The following is a 14,754-nucleotide window of genomic DNA, read 5'->3' on the forward strand; positions in this document are numbered from 1 at the left end:
ATAAAGAACATGAAGAGGTAACCTATAGAATGGGAGAAAATCTTTGTTAACTACTCTTCTGACAGAGGATTAACATCTAGAATATATAAAAATTTCAAAAAATAATCTTGGCAACAAAAATAAATAACTCAATAAATGGGCAAATTAACTAAATAGACAGTTTTCAAAAAAAAGAAAGAAAAAAAGAAATACAAATGGTCAACAAACATATAAAAACGTTCAACATCACTAGCAATTAGGGAAGTGAAAATCAAAACTATAATGAGATTTCATCTCACTCCAGTTAGAATGGCATCTATCAAGAATATAAAAAATAATAAATGCTGAAGAGGATGTAAAGAAAAAAGGAAAATTTTCAAATTGTTGGTTGTAAATTAGTACAACCACTATGGAAATCACTATGGAGATTCCTCAAAAGACTAGGAATGGAACCACCACATAACTCAGCTATACCACTCCTCAGTATTTATACTAAAGAATTAAACTCATCATACTATATAGATACATGCATACTCATGTTAATAGCAGCACAATTCATAATAGTCAAACTACTATGGTACCAGCCTACATGACCATAATTGGATGAATGGATACAGAAAATGTGGTATAAATGCACAATGAAGTTTTATCCAGCCATAAGGAAAAATAAAATTATGTAATTTGCATGAAAATGGGTAGGACTTGAGAACATTATGTTAAATGAAATAAGCCAAACACAGAAATTCAAGGGTCCTGTGTTTTCTCTCATATGGAGTTTAGAGAAGAAAAAGGAAAAGAAACTTGGGGAAATCTCATTAAAATCAAAGGGAGAACAATACAGGAAAAGGACCAGAGGGAGGAAGGAGGGAAGGGAAAGTGGAAATACCGGGGAATGATATTGGCTAAACTATATTTTTATATTGTGTACATATACAAATTATAATAACAAAACTCAACATTATGTACAACTGTAATGCACCAGTAAAAATTGTGGAGAAGAACTCTAAACATTAAAAATATCATGTTATTTATCAATAGTATGTATAATTTGTTTATTACACATATCTGCAAAAAAGTAAGTTTAGTTTAGAGGAAGGATATCAACACAAGATGGGAGCACTTAAAAACTTACTGTTTTACAACCAATGCATTTAATACCAAGTTGCTATGACATGAGCACTAAAAACTACTTTTCTTTTTAATTAAAGAAAAACTTAGAGAAGTTAATTGACCATTCAGTGAATGTTTTTGAATTAGGTATATAAGGCACTACTCTAAATCTTCAATGATCAACTCACATCCCAGCTTTTTTGAATAACAACACTATCTACATTAGGAGGATATTATTAGGAAGTCACTGACATAATCTGCCCCTTCATATTCAGTAGCTTATTTTAATGTTTTGTTTTCTTACAGACACCAATAAGCACAGGCATCTGGGACTATCGTGGTGGGCTGGGAACTTTTAGGTGAAAGAGAAAGTCATTACTCTGGAACACTGTGAATTTAGAGGGGCTATTGACAAACCATTTTGCTACTTTGTGTGTTTATAAGATGAGGTATCATTAGGAAAAGCCACATAAAGCTGTTGCAGCTGTGTTATATAAAAAGTGGAGATAATTTAATAGAAAATGTCATCCTTTGCAAAATGTTGATTGCCTATTTTTTTTCCATAAAGACTTCTCATCAGAGGGGCTCCAGCAGCTGTTAGAAGGCATCCTGTCACTGATGTTCCCAGACATTCTGGTATACAAAGCTTTTCATGTGCTATTTGGTATCCGAAACATTCTCCTTTCTTTTCCTTACCCTCCCCCATGTTTTTTCTCCTTTTCATATTCTACTATTTGAAATGTGGAGTATTTTCTTCTTGCGAGGATGGAGCAAGGACTTGCTCCTTGACATTGGAATTGACTATAAACAGGAAAAGCATCTGCTGAAGTCATGAGGTGCTATTTTTTTTCCATATTCAGGACTAAAACCCCCTAAAGCTATATCAGTTCTATAATTCTATAATGTTAAGGATTTCTCCTTAACAGATGGCAGTCATTACAAGTTACTACAGGGCATAACTCTTTAGATGCCAAGATGGTAATTTGTCCCATGCAAAAAAGAAAAGAGATTTGGTAGAGAAGAGGCAGGGTTAAGTACTTTTGTAATCAAAGAATTCTCCAACTTGAAAGTTCTGTTTTCTCATAATTAGTTATGGAAAGGTGACATGGTCATAAATTTCACATCATAAAAATCACTGGGCTTCAGAAATGTAATGGCTGCACATCTTCACTGAGTTCACAATAATCCCATAACTCTTGCCAAAGGCTTTACATTCAACAATTTTAGATAGAGTTCATTGTCACTAAGAGGATAATGGTTTATGACATTTCCATGTATAAGATTCTGCTCACTAAATGTATCATGTGCTGTCATAGTCTAAAACAATTGTCAATTTGATGCACAAAGTAAGTGTACATTTCTTCATCAATTTATTCTTTTCACTGATACCTATTGAGCATCTCCTCTGTGTGTTGGGTATTATTCTAGGTGTTGAAGATACAATTATGAACAAGAGAGACAAAAACTTCTTATAAAACATACCATCCCTTGGACGTGCACATGCACACACACATTGGTGTTAAATAATGAAATACATTTGTGTTTGCACAGTATGGTGGTCAGAATTTAAGATGGCTCAAGTTATCTCTACCTTTTTGTATCCATGGCTTTGTGTAATTGTTCCCCTTGAGTGTGGGTGGAAATTGTGGCTTGCTTATGATCAATCCAATGTGACAAAGGTGCTCTAGCACTTGCTAGCTCTCTCTCTCTCTCTCTCTCTCTCTCTCTCTCTCTCTCTCTCTCTCCTCTCTCCCTCCCTCCCTGCCTTCCTCCCTCTCCTTCTCTTTGAAGTGGCAAGCAGCCACTAGTCCTACAGCCTCAAGAAAAAGATTCTGCCTATATCCTAAGGGAGCTTGGAAGCAGATCCTTCTTCAGTTGAGCTTATGATTAAGAAACCAGTCTTGTTTGACACACTTTGTGAAACACCAAGAAGAGGACCCAGTTTAGCCATGCCTAGACTCCTGACCCACAGAAACTGAGATAACAGATGTGTAGTGTTTTTAATTTGCTGAGTTTGTCATTTATTATATGGCAGAGAAAATTAGTACAAACAGAATTATCACTATGCTTTTGGGTCATAGGAATAACTATCACTCTAAAATATCCAAGTCATTTTTGGATAATTAGGAATCTTTTCAAGAGTATTATATCATTGAGTCAAATATATTATTTTGTGTTAATATATTTGCCACACAACTCCTTTTGGTTTAAGTCACCACAGAGGACTAGCCTTATCTTAACTAAATGAATTAATCCATAAACCTATGATGGATCCATTCCTGCTCCCCACACAATGAGTTAGGGCAATGGGTCCATTTAAATGCCTTATTTATAATTATGCTTCAGGTATGGGCCAATTTACTAAGAAATTTTACTAACCTCATCTGTCATAGTCCTCACACTAAGTTGTGAGAAAAGAAATTTCCCCAGGTTTATAAGGAAACTAAGGCTGAGAGAAGTAACAATTGAAGTGATATAGTCAGTAAGTGGCACAGGTGGTAGTCAAGCTGCAATATATCATGAGAAAGATCATGCTCATCTTATTCAACCACAGTTACCTGTGTTAGATATCGACTATTCTGTCCCCCACAGCCTGCCCTATGCCTACTAAGGTGCTAAGTAGCCTCTGAGCTGAGGTAGCTCTCTCCTCATTCTTTTGCAGGAAGCCTAAACCAGCATCAGTGGTTTTCTTTCAAACAGGAACAGCTATAAGAAACTTGTGAGCACAAGGAAATGAATAAGAGTATCTCCTCTGTAAGGTGACAGTTTTAGTCAGAATCATTAGCTGTATTTCAGACACTGCAGTAGGTACAAGAAATAATAATATTAATAAGAATTCCTTTCCCCCACATCAACTACCATCACCAGGAGGTTTGAGGCTGGGAGATAAAACTTGCATCATTTCAATTTGATATACGAAGTACAAAGGGAGGGAACTAACTGCAAGCCTAGTATCTACATGGCTAGAGACTCTAGTGATGGTTTTCAGGGAAGTCTTCTGAGTGAAGGGGTCTTGATGATGGTATGCAAAGAAAAGTAAAATTTCAATTATGTGTTCCAGGGAAAGGTAATCAGTAGGCAAGTTATCAGTAGGCAGGAAGCAACTTGTAGTTTGCAGAAACTCTCAGCAGTTGAGTGTTAATAATAAATGAAGCATGGGGCATGAAGTAGCCAGAGAGTCGGCAACAAAAATCATAGATTAAATTACACGTGTAACTGTTATATGGCAAGCTGTGTGTTAAGAACCTTACTTCAAAACAATAATTCTAACAATCAAAGCAAGCACAATTATGATCCTTGTTTTCCAAAAGAATAAAACTGAGGCTAAGAAGGGCTAAGTAACTTCTACAAGTTACCACAGCTAATAACTAACTAAGCTGACATTTGAATCTATATAATTTCAAGCTCTTAGCCCAATCTTTCACTGCTTTTCTAGGTAGGAGACAGGTCTAAAGAACATGGTTTTTCACTTAACCAATATCAGAGGTTAGAAAACCTTTTCTTTGTAAAGGACAAGATCATAAATATTTTAGGCTCTGTGGCCCATAAATTCTTTGTTGCAACTACTCAACTGTGCTGCTATAGGGTTAAAGCAGTCATCCACAATACATAAGTGAATAAGCATGGCTGTGATCCAATAAAACTCTATTTACAAAACAGGCATCTAAATGGATTTGGCTTATACACCAAAAGAAGAATATTAAAGACTTTTAAGCAAGCAATGGAGGTAATCAATTTGGGCAGTGCTTCTATTGATAGTCTGATTCATATCAAAAACATCATTGGGCATACCAATTTGGATGAAACAGCTGCTTCTAGCAAGGGTCAACTATTGAGATCCTGTGTATTTTCATTGGTCATTCATTTTATCCCTCTACTCCACATATATTTATTGAGGGCCCACCATGTTTCAGATACTATTTAGGTGCTAGGAATATAAACAACAAACACAAATTAAATTTCTTTTTTAGTGATGTTTGCATTCTAGAGAGGGTGACAGATAAACACACCACAAACACACATACCCACAAATATATACAATACTATAAGTGCTATGGAGAAAAGCAAATCAAGGATAAACAAAATTGGGAGAGTTACTTCTGTGTGAAGTGGTTAGGAAAAGTCATGAAATTGGAGCTTTGGAACAAAGACTTGAGGAAATGAGGGAATGAATCATGTGAATATATGGAGGGAAGAAGAAGTTTAAAACCCAGTGGTGGGAGTATAGTATCTGTGGAGCATTTGAAAAACAGCAAGAGTATCTATGTAGTAAGAGTTCAGTGAGTGAAGAATGTATAATGTAGAGTCAGATAGGGAGTCAGGGATCAGAGCAGAATAAAAAGGTAAAAGAGGATATTTAAAGGGCTTGGGGTCTGGTTTAAAGAGTGGCTTTCAATATGGAGGTCTTATTGGAATTATAACATAATGGCTTAGGACTGGTAAACATAGGGCCTTGAAGAAAGTCTTTGTAAGTAAACTATTTAGTAAATGAATTGTTTTTCAGGAGAGCAGACTGTTATCTCAGATAAATTGACTTGAAGAAATTTCCTGAAGCAAACACTGAAGTTTTTTTTTTTTTTTTAATTGTTTTATGGTCTTATTTTTCCAGGGCATGTTTTCCTGGAACAAATAACTAAGTCTTACAGAAACAGGTGATCTTAGTTATTAGTCCTAATTGCTATATCATTTTGATGTAGATTGACACATTTCTCATTGTTCAAAATTATATTGCACATACACACACATATACATATTTACTGTCATCGTCCATTTGTGCTTCTGTAACAGAATATCACAAACCAGGTAACTTATAAAGAACAGAAATTTATCAGCTCTTAGTTCTGGAAGCTAGGAAGTCTAAGATCAAGGATTAGTCATCTAGCAAGGGCTCTTTTGCTGAGTCATTACATGACAGAAGGACATGTGAGAAGAGGGTCAAACTAGCCCTTTTATAAAAAGCATTAATCCCACCCATGAGTTCAGAACTCTCATGGCATAATCACCTCTTAAAAGTTTCTCTTAATAATATTTTAATGGCAATTAAATCTCAACATGTTTTGGAGGGAGTATTCAAACCACAGAAGTTACATTTCAAAGAGCAAGGAAGACATCCAAATTCTAATATTATACTGAGTACCTGTGCGATGTCCTTTTACATACCATCTAACTTAGTCTTTGTAACATCCCTATGTGATAAGTAGTACTTTCTAAGATTCTAGATGAGAAAACTAAGAATCTGAGAATTAACATGCCTGTCTTTCTTAGTAAATCCATGCTGCTATAACAAAATACAACAGACTGTATAATATATAAATAACAGAAATTTATTTATCATCATTCTGAAGGCTGAGAAGTCCAAGATCAAGGTGATAGCAGATTTAGTGTCTAAGAAGGTTTCCAAGATGGCAACTTGACTGTGTCCTTACATGGCAGAAGGCTGAAGAGCAAAAAGGCCTAACTAGTTCCCTCCAGACTTTTTATAAAGGCAATAATACCATCGAGGAGGACAGATACCTCATGGCTTAATCACCTCCTAAAGGCCCCCAGCTCTTAATACTCTTGCATTGGCAGTTCAGTTTCCATTTTATAGTCTTATCTTTCCAAAGCAAGTTTTACTAGAACAAACACCTAAGTCATATCGACAGAGGTGCTCTTATTTCTTAGTCCTAATTGCTATATCATGTTCATGTATAGTTGGACACATTTCTCACATGATTAAAATTGTATTGCATCATGAGATACATATATGTATTATATATGATATGATATAAGCTATGCATATTATATGATGCATATATTATACTTGATATGTTTATATATATATATATATATATATATATATATATATATATATATATATATATATATTATACTCAGTGAATTTTGGAGGGGAAAATCAGAAATGGAGGCTCTTTCCACAAATATTCAAATATTGGCAATGCCAAGGTCACATAACTAGAAAAGTGACCTTGCCAGAATTGAAATCCAGGTCTTTTTCTTCCAAAGTTCATATGGTTAACCAATGAAAACATTGCTTCATATGAACCAAACCCAAAGCATCATGTTTCTGACTTTTAAAGAAAAATAATCTGCAACTATATGAAGGTCCTCAGTCCAAGGTCTAGAAAAGCAAATTATCTATTGGAAATGGGGGCATATTGAGAGGATCCTGAAAATAGCTGATCTTCCTCATAAAAAGAAACAAGGAAGCTGAGACAATGGGCTATTTAGGTACCTTACAAGGGTCACATAACTACTGGAAAAAAAAAAAAACTTAGATGGAGGTCTGTCTAGGCTGAATGCTATGCCTTCCAATTATTAGGCAAAGTGTGCCCTGACTCTAAACTGAGATCTGAAATATAATCATCAGAAATGGAGGTTCTTTCCATAGACAACAAGTTCAAATATGCAGCTGCATTAATACATTTTATTTTATTTTATTTTATTATTGGTTGTTCAAAACATTACAAAGCTCTTGATGCATTAATACATTTTAACCTCTAAATGTATTGACCTCAGGGGGAGTCTGAACCCTGGATTTCAAGTACATTTTGAAAGTGATTTCACCAAGGGGTTTTTAATCTGAATAAAGAAAGACAAGAATGCTGAAATGAGCTACAAATCTTAAATTTAGTAAAAGGCCCATAAAAGAAGGCCTTTGTATCCCTGCAGGGTTTCTTTGTGTGGATCTGAAGATAGGAAGGAAGGAGAAGGTGGGAGGGAGCTCTGTGTGTGATATAAGTGACCACAGCCCAATGCTTAGGAAGACATCCTAGACAGGGAAATTTCCTCCTCCAGGACCAGAGAGGATAGCAATAATAGCAAATATTAATTGAATGCTTACTGCATGCTAGGCTTCAGGCACCATTCTATGTGTCATATACTGTCTCTTGCCTATAAATTTCTACATGTTTGTAAAACTGGGGGAGAAAGAGACTTGAAAATTTACCCAACTCAAAATATATCTGTTATTTTTTTGGTTATTTATTGAAAACAACAGGCAATTGCATCATATCCTCTCCCTGCCCCCCAAATTATAGCATTTTAATTAGATAAGTGTTTGGGGATTTTAAAAATGAACACAAAATAACAGAGGAAAAGGGGAAAAACACCTCAAGGTATCTCAATTGTTTCTGAACAAGTGAGTGTTCTTCAAAATATCCTAGCATCTCTAGCTCTCTTCTTGCTCCTCTTACCTTCTGCCATAAACTGAGGCAACAAGAATTTCCTCCAGATGTCATCACCTTATATTGCACTTAGCCTCCAAACTGTGAGAAATAAATTTCCTTTTTGAAAATAAACTAAAATAAATAAATAAAACATTTAAGCAAGCATGGAATAAAATTCAAAGGCAAGGGGTATCTTCTTACATCAGGGATCTTAGTGTAGAAATAATCAGGGATATGTTGCACATGTATAGTGTAGGAGACGAGAATATGCCACCCAAAATATGCCTCTTTTGCATAAAGATTATTTTGAGCTGACTGAGAAACTGCAGACATAAGAGAAGCTTTAAAAACAGAGTAGAAATTACCCTGTATAATGAAAATTAACATGTATAAAGGAAATCCCCATTTGTAAGGATGTCCCCCTCTCTGTACCAGGAAAGAAGGATGACTAAATTTCTTAGACTATCAATGGAAAAATCACCATCCATAAACTTACCCTGTATACTGTACTTTTCCTTGTCACCTCCCCGTACCTGTCCCCTTCTTTCTTTGTTTCAGCTGAAGATGGTACATAAGCCTGAATTCAAAGTCACCTCCCTAAGATTTACTCATTGTTCTGTTTTTCTCCCATGCATACATGCTAATAAACTTCTGTTTGATTTTCTCTCATTAATGTCTTTTGTTATAGGGGTGTTTTCCCCACTAAGAACTGTGAAGAATATGGAGGGAAACTTATTTTTTTTCTTCTACATTAGAATGATCTCTTTAGTTTGAAATACTGAGGCAAAGAGATATGTATTTCAAGTGAAATCAATCCTCACCTGTACCCAAAGGAAAGAAAATGTAAAATGGAAGGGAGTTCTGTTTTTAGTGAAAAATCAGGTAAAAGCCAAAACAATAAACCATAACCTAAAAAAATATCAGTGAAATGCAGATAATTTGAAACTAAGCATGAATAGATAACAAGCTAGACATAAAATTCTTTAGCTTCTGGGAAATAATTGCTAATCAGAGGTGAAAGACTTCTACAATGAAAACTACAGAACATTGAAGAAATTGAAGAAGGCTTTAGAAAATGGAAAAATATCCCAAGTTCTTGGTTAGGCAGAATTAATATTGTCAAAATGGCCACACTATCAAGAGTGCTATACACATTTAATGCAATTCCCATTAAAAGTCCAATGACATTCTTCATAGAAATAGAAAAAGCAGTTACACAATTCATTTAGAAAAATAAGAGGCCCAGAATAGACAAAAAAATCCCTAGAAAAGTAATGCAGGAGGCATCCCAATAGTATAAACTTAAATTATACTACAGAGCTATAGTAATAAAAACATCCTGGTATTGGTACAAAAATAGAATTGAAGATCAATGGAACAGAAGACACAAAGACATATCCACAGAAATACAGTTACCTCATACTAGAAAAAGGTGCCATAAACATACATTAGAGAAAAGATAGCCTCTTTACAAATGGTGCTAGGAAAACTGGAAATTCATATGTACCAAAATGAAATTAAACCCCTATCTTTCACCCTATACAAAACTCAATTCAAAAATGGATCACAGACCTAGAAATTAAATCAGAGACCCAGTATGTGTTAGAAGAAAAAATAGGCCCAACTGTCCATCATGATGACTTAGGAACCAAATTCCTCAACAAGACTCTTAAAGCTCAAGGAATAAAATCAAGAATCTAGAAAGGGGATGGTATCCAACTAAAATGCTTCTTCACAGCAAAAAAACAATCAAGAACATGAACAGAGAGCTTACAGAATCAGAGAAAATCTTTACTACATGCATCTCAGATAGAGCACTAATCTTCAGGATATATTAATAACTCAAAAAACTTAAGATTTAAAAAAAACGGAGTCCCAAGATGGCCGCGAATAGAGTGCATCACACCCCGTGTACCATGCCACTGCGCGGGTGAATAACGAGTTAGAACAACAAAAAACTATCTTTTTAGGAACTTACAGCAAAATGGGGGTGCACTGAAACCTAGAGGAAGGATTTCCAGCACCGAGGTCCAGTAATTGAGTCTCATACATGAGCCAAATGTGCGACGGGAGATCCGGGCTGACTGATCAGCGCAGCCCACCCCGCAGCTACAGACGGCGGGGAGCCGCCGAGAAGCGACCAGCAAGCAGGGAGATTCCTATAGATTCTGTGGAATCCTGCCCCCTGAGCACTCACGGAGCCCCGGGCTGAGTTCGGGATTTCAGACGGGGAAGGAAGCGGGACAGCTCTATCCCCCACAATGGAAACTCCAACAAGGAAACCAGCGGCCACCATCTTGGAGAGCTGAAGTAACCACCGCCACTCTCCGACAGATTGCAACAATAAAACAGGTGTGTGTTACTCAGCTCCTCTCCCATACAGCAGGGAATTCGCAAAAAATCTCTCCTAGGCTCTCCGGGGGAGGGATTATAAGAGCAAGCTTGCATAAAGACACGGGGAGAACTAGAGACACCCGACCTTCAACTCCCCCTCCCATCAGCAGGGAAAACGAAACCTGTATTGCCAGCGCGGGGGGAGGGGCAAGCAGAAAAAATCAAAACAATAGAGTGCAGGGGGGGGTGTCAATAGCCACCCTCCACGCCCAAGAAATGGCAGGCCCAGAGTACAGTTTGAACTGCTGAGAGGCATCACTCAGGGGAAAACTGGTCTAGCAGGAGAAACCAGGACTAGCAGGAGAAACAGGGGACTAGAGGCCAGGCCCTCGCGACTGGGTGGCTGGAGAAACTCCACCCGCTGCCCGCGAGACTGGGTGGCTGTAGTCCTCCCACCACCGCCTTTGACCTACAGCACGACTGGGCAGCTAGAGATTGCCTGCCCACCAGCAACAGCCGGCCCATTGCCCCTGCGTCTGGGCGGCTAGAGATCGCCCGCCTGCGACAGCTGGCCCATTGCCTCTGCGACTGAGCAGCTGGAAACCGCACGCCCGCCGGCTGCCAGCGCGACTGGGCAGCTGGGGACCGCCCGCCCGCCTGCGACAGCCGGCCCATTGTCCCTGCGACTGGGCGGCTAGAGATCGCCCGGCCACCAACGACAGCCGGCCCATTGCCCCTGCGACAGAGCGGCTGGAGACCGCGTGCCCGCGGGTGACCGATCGCCCGCCGGCTGCCCGCCGCCGGTGACCGACCGCACGACTAGGCGGCTAGAGATCGCCCGCCCACCAGCGACAGCCGGCCCGTTGCCGCTGCGACTGGGCGGCCGGAGACCACACGCCTGCTGGCTGCCCGCGCGACTGGGTGGCTGGAGTCTGCCCCCCGCCTTTGACCCACTGCACGACTGGGCAGCTAGAGATTGCCCGCCCACCAGCAACAGCCGGCCCATTGCCCCTGCGACTGAGCAGCTGGAAACTGCACGCCTGCTGGCGACCAATTGCCCGCCGGTTGCCAGCGCGACTGGGCAGCTGGGGACCGCCCGCCCGCTGGCGACAGCCAGCCCGCTGCCCATGCGACTAGGCGGCTGGAGACCGCATGCCCGCCTGTGACAGCCGGCCCATTGCCCCTGCGTCTGGGCGGCTAGAGATCGCCCGCCCACCAGCGACAGCCGGCCCATTGCCCCTGCGACTGAGCAGCTGGAAAACGCTCGCCCGCCGGCGACCAATCGCTCGCCTGCTGCCTGTGCGACTGGGCGGCTGGAAACCGCCCGCCTGCTGGCGACCGACCCCGCGATTGGGCAGCTAGAGATCACCTGCCCGCCAGCGACAGCCCACCTGCTGTCCGCGCGACTGGGCAGCTGGAGACCGCCTGCCAGCCGGCAACTGATCGCCCGCCGGCTGCCAGCGCAACTGGGCGGCTGGAGACCGCCCAGCCGCCAGTGTCCGGGAGCTGAAACCAACCAGAGACAGTCCAGTCCAACCCCTCCATTCGGACACCCCAGTAAGGAGCCTGGGGCCCGCCATAGCAGGGAGGTGACGTCACTGGAGCTCGGCCGTCGGAATTCCTTCTCAGCGGAATCCACTTTAGCAAGCATAGTCTACCAACACAAAAGAGAGATAACAGAGATATAAAAAACCAAAACAAATTTATAGAAAAGAGCAGAAACACAGCAATCAAATAGAACTGGAAAGTAGCATGAACATCATGAAAAAAGAAGGGAAAAAAGGAGTACAAACAATGCAGGACAACTTAAATCTACAGGAGGACCTAGAAGCATCAGAAACAGGGATAGGGAAAGAACTCAAGGCATACCTAACTCAGATGGAAAGGAATATTAGAGAAGACATGAGACAGCAAGTCCAAGCAATAAAAGTATATTTTGAAAATGAATTAAACAAACAAATTCAAATGGCAAAGAATGAGCTTTACCAGGAGATAGAGATCTTAAAAAAAATCAAACAGTAATCCTAGAAATGCAGGAAACTATAAACCAAATTAAAAATATTACAAATAGACTAGATCAAGTAGAAGTCAGAACATCAGATAATGAAGACAAAGTTTATCAACTTGAAAAGAATATAGTCAACACAGAAAAGATGCTTAAATCCCACGAGCAATCTATTCAAGAGATATGGGATGTCATAAAAAAACCAAATCTGGGAGTCATCGGGATAGAAGAAGGCACAGAGAATCAAACCAAAGGAATGGACAACCTATTAAATGAAATAATTCTAGAAAACTTCCCAGAGATGAAAGATGGAATGGATTGCCAACTCCTGGAAGCCTACAGGACCCCAAACATTCAAAACCATAATAGACCAACTCCAAGACATATAATTATGAAGATAGCCAACATACAGAACAAGGAGAGAATATTAAAAGCTACGAGAGAAAGGAGGCAGATTACATTCAGGGGTAAACCCATTAGGTTAACGACTGATTTTTCATCACAGACTTTGAAAGCGAGAAGATCCTGGAACAATGTATTTCAAACACTGAAAAATAATGGATTCCAACCAAGAATACTGTATCCAGCAAAATTAAGCTTCAGATTTGACAATGAAATTAAAATCTTTCACGATAAACAAAAGCTAAAAGAATTCGCAGCCAGAAAACCAGCACTGCAAAGCATTTTGAGCAAAATACTACAAGAAGAGGAATTGAAAAATAGTGCCCAAAACTAACAGCAGGAGGTATCTCAGTAAAGGGGGAGGAAAATAACCAAAAAGTAAAAACTAGCCAAACTAAAATAAATAAATAAATAAACATGGAAGTACAAATCATATTTCAATTGTAACCTTAAATGTTAATGGCCTAAACTCACCAATCAAGAGACATAGGCTAGTAACCTGGATCAAAAAAACAAATCCAACAATATGCTGCCTTCAGGAGACTCATATGATAGGAAAAGACATACACAGGCTGAAGGTAAAAGGTTGGGAAAAATCATATCACTCACATGGCCCTCGGAAGCAAGCAGGAGTGGCCATACTCATATCGAATAAAATCAACTTCAAACCTAAGTTAATCAAAAAGGATGAAGAAGGACACTATATACTGTTAAAAGGAACCATCCACCAACAAGACATAACAATTCTCAATTTGTATGCACCAAACAATGGTGCTGCAACGTTCATAAAACAAACTCTCCTCAAGTTCAAGAGTCAAATAGACTACAACACAATAATTATGGGTGACTTCAACACACCGCTCTCACCATTAGACAGATCCTCTAGACAAAAGCTGAATAAAGAAACTATTGACCACAATAGCACAATCAATAACCTAGACTTAACCGACATATACAGAATATATCAACCATCATCAAGTGGATACACGTTCTTCTCAGCAGCACATGGATCCTACTCAAAGATAGACCATATACTATGCCATAGGGCAACTCTTAGTAAAAATAGAGGCGTGGAGATAATACCATGCACCATATCTGATCATAATGGAATGAAACTGGAAATCAATGATAAAAGAAGGAAGGAAAAATCCTACATCACATGGAAAATGAACAATATGTTACAGAATGATCAATGGGTTACAGAAGACATAAAGGAGGAGATAAAAAATTCATAGAGACAAATGACAATACAGACACAACATACCAGAATCTATGGGACACAATGAAAGCAGTTTTAAGAGGGAAATTCATTTCTTGGAGTTCTTTCCTCAAAAAAAGAAAAAACCAACAAATAAATGAACTCACACTACACCTCAAAAACCTAGAAAAGGAAGAGCAAAATAACAGCAAATGTAGTAGAAGACAAGAAATAATTAAAATTAGAGCAGAAATCAACGAAATTGAAACAAAAAAAAATTGAAAAAAACTAAAAGCTGGTTCTTTGAAAAAATAAATAAGATCGACAGGCCCTTAGCCATGCTAACGAAGAGAAGAAGAGAGAGAACTCAAATTACTAACATACGGGATGAAAAAGGCAATATCACAACAGACACTACAGAAATACAGAAAATAATTAGAAAGTATTTTGAAACCCTATATTCCAATAAAATAGAAGATAGTGAAGATATCGATAAATTTCTTAAGTCATACGATCTGCCCAGATTGAGTCAGGAAGACACATACAATTTAAACAGA

This window comes from Marmota flaviventris, chromosome X (genome assembly GCF_047511675.1).
Source record: "Marmota flaviventris isolate mMarFla1 chromosome X, mMarFla1.hap1, whole genome shotgun sequence".
NCBI classification, from domain to species: Eukaryota; Metazoa; Chordata; class Mammalia; order Rodentia; family Sciuridae; genus Marmota; species Marmota flaviventris.